This window comes from Mytilus galloprovincialis, chromosome 4 (genome assembly GCF_965363235.1).
Source record: "Mytilus galloprovincialis chromosome 4, xbMytGall1.hap1.1, whole genome shotgun sequence".
NCBI lineage: Eukaryota > Metazoa > Mollusca > Bivalvia > Mytilida > Mytilidae > Mytilus > Mytilus galloprovincialis.
Window position 1 is genome coordinate 1,329,528 of NC_134841.1, and position 6,288 is coordinate 1,335,815.

Consider the following 6,288-nt stretch of genomic DNA (forward strand, 5'->3'; position numbering starts at 1 on the left):
GTAGATTTAAAGTTGAAGAACAACTTAATGATTCAACATTTTACTCGGAAATTCCTGACAATATAGACCATCTAGTCAAGAGAAGAATGAATACCGTACTGAACAAAAACACAACGGCAACTACGGAAAAGAAGTATGATTATTTGAAAAATTTCGAAAGGAAAACGAGTAATTTTTATGGCCTTTCAAAAATTCATAAATCAAAGGAAATACAATCGACCTTAATTCTACCAAAAAAACGAATACATACAAGTACAAAACCCGTCGGATCTTAAACTTAGACCCATCATTGCAGGTCCAGCGTGTCCCACCCACAGACTAAGTAATTTTTTAGACATAATTTTAAAACCTTTTTGTAAATATGTACCGAGCTATATAAAAAGGGGGACGAAAGATACCAAAGGGACAGTCAAGCTCATAAATCTAAAACAAATCGACAACGCCATGGCTAAAAATGAAAAAGACAAACAAACAACAGCACACATGACACAACATAGAAAACTAAAGAATAAGCAACACGAATCCCACCAAAACACTAGAGGTGATCTCAGGTGATCCATCATGTTGCTTATGTGATAAAAAATCCGGTAAATAGTATAATTCGCATTCATGAAAGGGAAGGGGATTGTAGTTACGACGAAAGGAACATATCCGATATCATTTGTGAAACGGTTATTCCATAACGGTGAAACAACTCGTGATGGCGTCCGTAAAATTTACGAAGGGATGATTTCAACTTCACCATTTGAACTCTTTGTTTCATAGCTTTCTTGTGAGCAGCAACCCTCTATCAAGAAAATCATGATAGGAAATGCAAGCACGGGAATATCGTATCAATTGGGAGATATATACCCCGTATGCAGGTGCTGCTGGAATGTTGCTTCTTAGAAATGGAAAGTTCACAATTGGAAAGCTGAAATCATCTCTTTTGTCGTAAAGATAAGTGTTCATGTAAAGCTAAAATCATCTCTTTTGTCGTAAAGATAAGTGTTCATGTAAAGGGATCGGCAAACCAGTTGAAGTATTAGGATTTTAAAACAATACTTCTTCAAGGTCAACACAGCCTACAACAATTAAAGATTTATGATTCGAACTACCGCCTATATATTTCAATTGATATACGGATTTATTGTTAGTTACGGTGATGATTGTGTTAATTATCATTTAGTCTGTAGATATGGCATACATTTTGACTTTTATTAACCATAACGACCTGATGGTTTCATAGTTAACATATATCTACAATCGATTAAGTTAGAAAAATTGGTTTGATAATTTTATAATGACGAGTCCCTTATGTTCAATGTCGGATGGCAAATATTGCAAGTTTACAATAATGATAGACATAAAGTGTTATAAGGAAGTTTTACTATACCATATCCACACTTAGCTGTCAATGCGACACAATGTTACCGTCCGGATAATAATAGATTATCGTTGGTCATCTCAACGAGATTGATCTTCTCGCTTGAGCCGGTACATCAAAAGTGAGAAAAGCGATCAATATCAAATAACCAATGATAATATGATTATCGCTATTTTACCTATGAAGACGTTCTTAATTTCATTGACAACGCACGTGCTCCCCTAGTTTCTAGGGATAATTTTTCAGATCACTCGACTCCGCTGAGAAAGGCAATGATAATTTTGTCAGTAAGATCAATGGATAATTTCGTAACATAGTGATCGCGATATTTAACACTACATTGACACATTATGAAAGTTAAAATATGCGAATGTCTAGTGCAGAAGCAGAAACTTATTGATATTATTACTGGATTTGTTATCTCATAAGCAACACGACGGGTGCCACATGTGTAGCAGGATCTGCTTACCCTTCCGGAGCACCTCATATCACCCTTAGTTTTTGGTGGGGTTTGTGTTGCTTATTCTTTAGTTTTCTATGTTGCGGTATGTGTACTGTTCCTTTTCCTTTTTAGTCATGGCGTTGTCAGTCTATTTTCGATTAATGAGTTTGACTGTCCCTCTGGTATCTTTCGTCCCTCTTTTAAACTGAACGAATACAATTAATCTATGACACAATGCATATACAAAATTGATAAAGCATGGGGGTTAGATGTAAAACAATATCGGAAAGACAACCATGAGGTCGTGTTTCCTGGTGGTGTTCGATTTGATTTAGATGTTCACGAGTTTGTCATGTTTGATATTGCTTAGCTTATGTACAATAGGTAATACAATCAATAAAATCATAATAAACATACTAACCGAGGGTTTCTTTTTAATCAACACATGAGTCAATTTATAACCTAAACATGGATTATTACACCTGTTACGTAGTTTCATTGTAACTTTCATTGATTTGTTTTTCTCTGATAGTTTCTGTCTAAATTACATTTTGTATACATTTTTGACGATATACACACATCATAAAAATCATTAAACTACCGGCATTTATTTGCTTACAAATACAAGAATAATTTAAAGGATTACCTTGAAAACATCATGGTAGTAGGGAATTAAATTTGAGGTTTATTTTTGTTTTTGAATATATAATGTTTTTGTTTTGCGACAGTACTTTTTAGACAACTGTCTTATTTTGATGTGTTCGGTAATTGATATCACCAAGTTTTTATTTGGATTTATGTTGCTCAGTCTTCAGCTGTCTATGCTTTGTTTTGCATTCTGCTGTTTGTCTTTTTAGCAATTGCGAATTCATGTTTATTTTCGACTTATGAGTTTGAATATCCAATTTGGAATTCTTGCCTTCATTAATTTAGGAAGATATATATGATCTGAGAAATATCTTTGCAAAAGAGTATTCAATAGATAAAGGACTTTTCAAGTAATGATACTGTTATGTAAATATATTAACTGACACAAATGTCATACACATATTAGCAAATTAGTATTGTCTTAAAAATACTACAAAATTGAGAATGGAAATTGGGAATGTGCCAAAGAGACAACAACCCGACCATAGAGCAGACAACAGCAGAAGGTCACCAATAGGTCTTCAATGCAACGAGAAATTCCCGCACCCGGAGGCGTCCTTCAGCTGGCCCCTAAACAAATATATACTAGTTCATTGATAATGAACGCCACACTAAACTCAGTTCAAGAGAAGTTCGAGTCTGATGTCAGAAGATTTAACCAAAGTAAATAAACAAAATGACAATAATACATAAATAAAATCAGACTACTAGCAGTTAACTGACATGCCAGCTCCAGATAGGGTTACAGACTTCATTTTTAGTGTTAACATAATCCCAAGTGGTGGCTTTCTGAAAAAAAAAAACAACAATAAAACGTCAAAATAATCGTAACGTGATCGTGTTGCAGGCCGAACAACATTTTTCTCAACAAACAGGTAAATAACTTATTAGACAAAAAAACAACGTCGGTGTTTGATTATTTTATATTATCAAATTCATGTATCAAAAACATGTAGCTTTTTATGAAAAATCCATGGAGTAGTATTAGAGAAAGTACGATTTTAAGACAAACTTGGAAGGTTTTTAGCCGATTGTATGTGCTTTCTATGTAAACATTCAACGATATTAAAAGAAATATATCTGTTATATTTCAAATGTCCTGTACAAAGTCATGAAAATGGCAGTTGTTATCTCTAAAGATTGTTTCTGAGTGTGTTGCATTGTCGTTTTGTATATTTTTTTTTTGCACTTCAGTGTTTCTGTTGTTTCGTTGTTTTCCTCTTAAATGTGTGTGTTTCTCTAAGTTTTAGTTTGTAACCCGAGTTTGTTCTCTCTCAATTTATTTATGATTTGCGAACAGCGGTATACTACTGTTACCATTATTCGTCAGATAGTAGAAGAGATACATGCATTATTTTTCGACATTCAGTTGTAGTTCAACGAGCCAAGAATTCATGCCATTTCTGCGACATTTACTGTTCCTTTACCTTGAGCCAATCTCAGACCATCCGATGATTCCTGATATGTGTTGGTAACTTAAACTACACAGAAACCCGTAAATATTGTTTCATCTCGGTCTCTGGTGAGTGATTTATTCGACCGTCACTGATTAGTCTTTTATAGACGTAACGTGAGTCTGGCATAAATAGAAAATTTCAATCCACGTATCTATGATGAGATAAAAAAAGAAGATGTGGTATGAATGACAATGAGACAACGGTCCACAAGAGAGCAAAATGAAACATTCATTAACAACTATAGGTCACATTACGGCCTTCAACAATGAGCAAAGCCCATACCGCATAGTCAGCTATAAAAGCCCCCAAAATAACAATGTAAAACAATTCAAACGAGAAAACTAACGGCCTTATTTATATAAAAAAATGAACGAAAAACAAATATGTAACACATAAACAAACAACAACCGCTGAATTACAGGCTCCTGACTTGGGACAGGCACATACACAAATAATGTAGCGGGATCCTAACCCTCCCCTACCTTGGACAGTGGTATAAAAGTACAACATAAGAACGAACTATAAAAATAAGTTGAAAAAGGCTTAACTCAATAGATGGACAAAAATATAAGTAGACGTTAGACGTGGCCGTGTACTTGTACATCCCGACAACAAAAAGAAAATAGGAACATATCTGAGTATATTGACTACTAATACGTCGGCGCTTTTAACGATTTCCTTAACTAATATCAAATAATTTATCGTGTTTTTTTCAATTTAGCTAAAACATTAACTACAAATCAACACAGTTTTAACAACTGTCCGTTCCTAATTCCTAGATATAGATATTTCAGTATAAAACCAGAAACTTTTAATCTTTACTACAAAATATTTCTTTCCGTATTGTTAATTTTCCCTTTTTGGACGGAGGTGCTCCTTTTGTATTATTATACGGTGTTATTTATTCCAACTCGTTCGCTATGCTCGTGTCTAAAGTAGGCTAGGTATTGGTCCTCTTTTATGATATTGTTTTGTAATTTATTTTAGATCCATATGTTACACTTGAATAAACTATTATTTATCTTATCTATGTACTCCCATCAAGGTGGGTTTCGCGTTGCTAGTATATTTTCGCTGAGTTTGAATATCCTTTTGGTATATGTTAACTCTCTATTGAATATGTCATGATAGTTACTTTTATAAAGAGACGTCCATCCAGTAGCAAAAAAAAAAAAAAAAAAAAGACCAGTACATAATATATAGGCTGGGCAGACAGGAAGACAAACCTGACCCTAACCCTAACACACCAGCCATGAGAGGAAAACAACGAACAACAGAACACAGAAGGTCAACAAAAAACAACAACAACAAAACCTTTAACATTGCTTCTAACCAAAACATTATATTTTCTTGTTGACCTTTCTTGCACGTTGACCCCCTTGTTTCTTTAAGTGACAATGAACGGCAAATATTAAGTTATATTATTTTTCATGAAAACAAGAAATTATAAAGCCGTAAAACGCCTGTTTGATAAAATATTTTAGGGACATGTTTTTTCTATATTCTTGCTACTTCGTACCTATTTTACATGTGTACTGTTAGTTTGACATTCGTCTGTGTCTATTTCAGAGCAATCCCTATCCATTTCATATAGAGGTGAGTCAGCACGCATAGTCATTGATTTTCCTGAGACAACTCTCACCAGACACCAAAATTGTTTTTTAAACAGGTCCTTTGAATTTACAAGAACAAGAGGAAAGGAAAAGATGACGAAAGTTGTTGATACATTGTATTTCTTAATAAATTAGTTAAAATAATATAGTTCTCATATTTTCCTTTATGAGATCATTTCTGAAAAATGTACTTTATCCAGGAAATCATTCTAATTTAAAAACCTATTAACCCACCAATAATATTACTATTATTTAACAATAGTTGTGACAAGATGTCACTTGAGGCTTAGGACAGAGTTTGACAGAGTGAGGTCCGTGATAAAATTAGATTTTGTAAAACAGAGTTAAATTCATTTTTATTTTTGTTGAATGCTGATTTTGATAAATATTAAATAGTTTTTTTTATCGTTCATTTCATTATGACCTGCCAAAAACTACTTTCAAGAAGAATAGTTTTTAGCGTCTAAAACATTTTCTACCTATGACAGCTAAAGTGATTGTATAAAGAAATCAATATGTGACTTTATAATACACCATCCTCACCATTTGAGATAAGTATTTTTCCTGTAATTTTGTTACCTTTTTTTACCATTCCACACAAACCTGTATAACATAGTTTGTATCTGCTTTCATATATCTGGGGATGGATTTAGATACAGTTTAGAACAGTAAAACATGAAAGTAAAAATGCGTAGGGCCAGATTTTTTCGTTTTTTGTCCAAATTTAGCAATATTTCTAAATATTTGGTTGAATACGTTTAA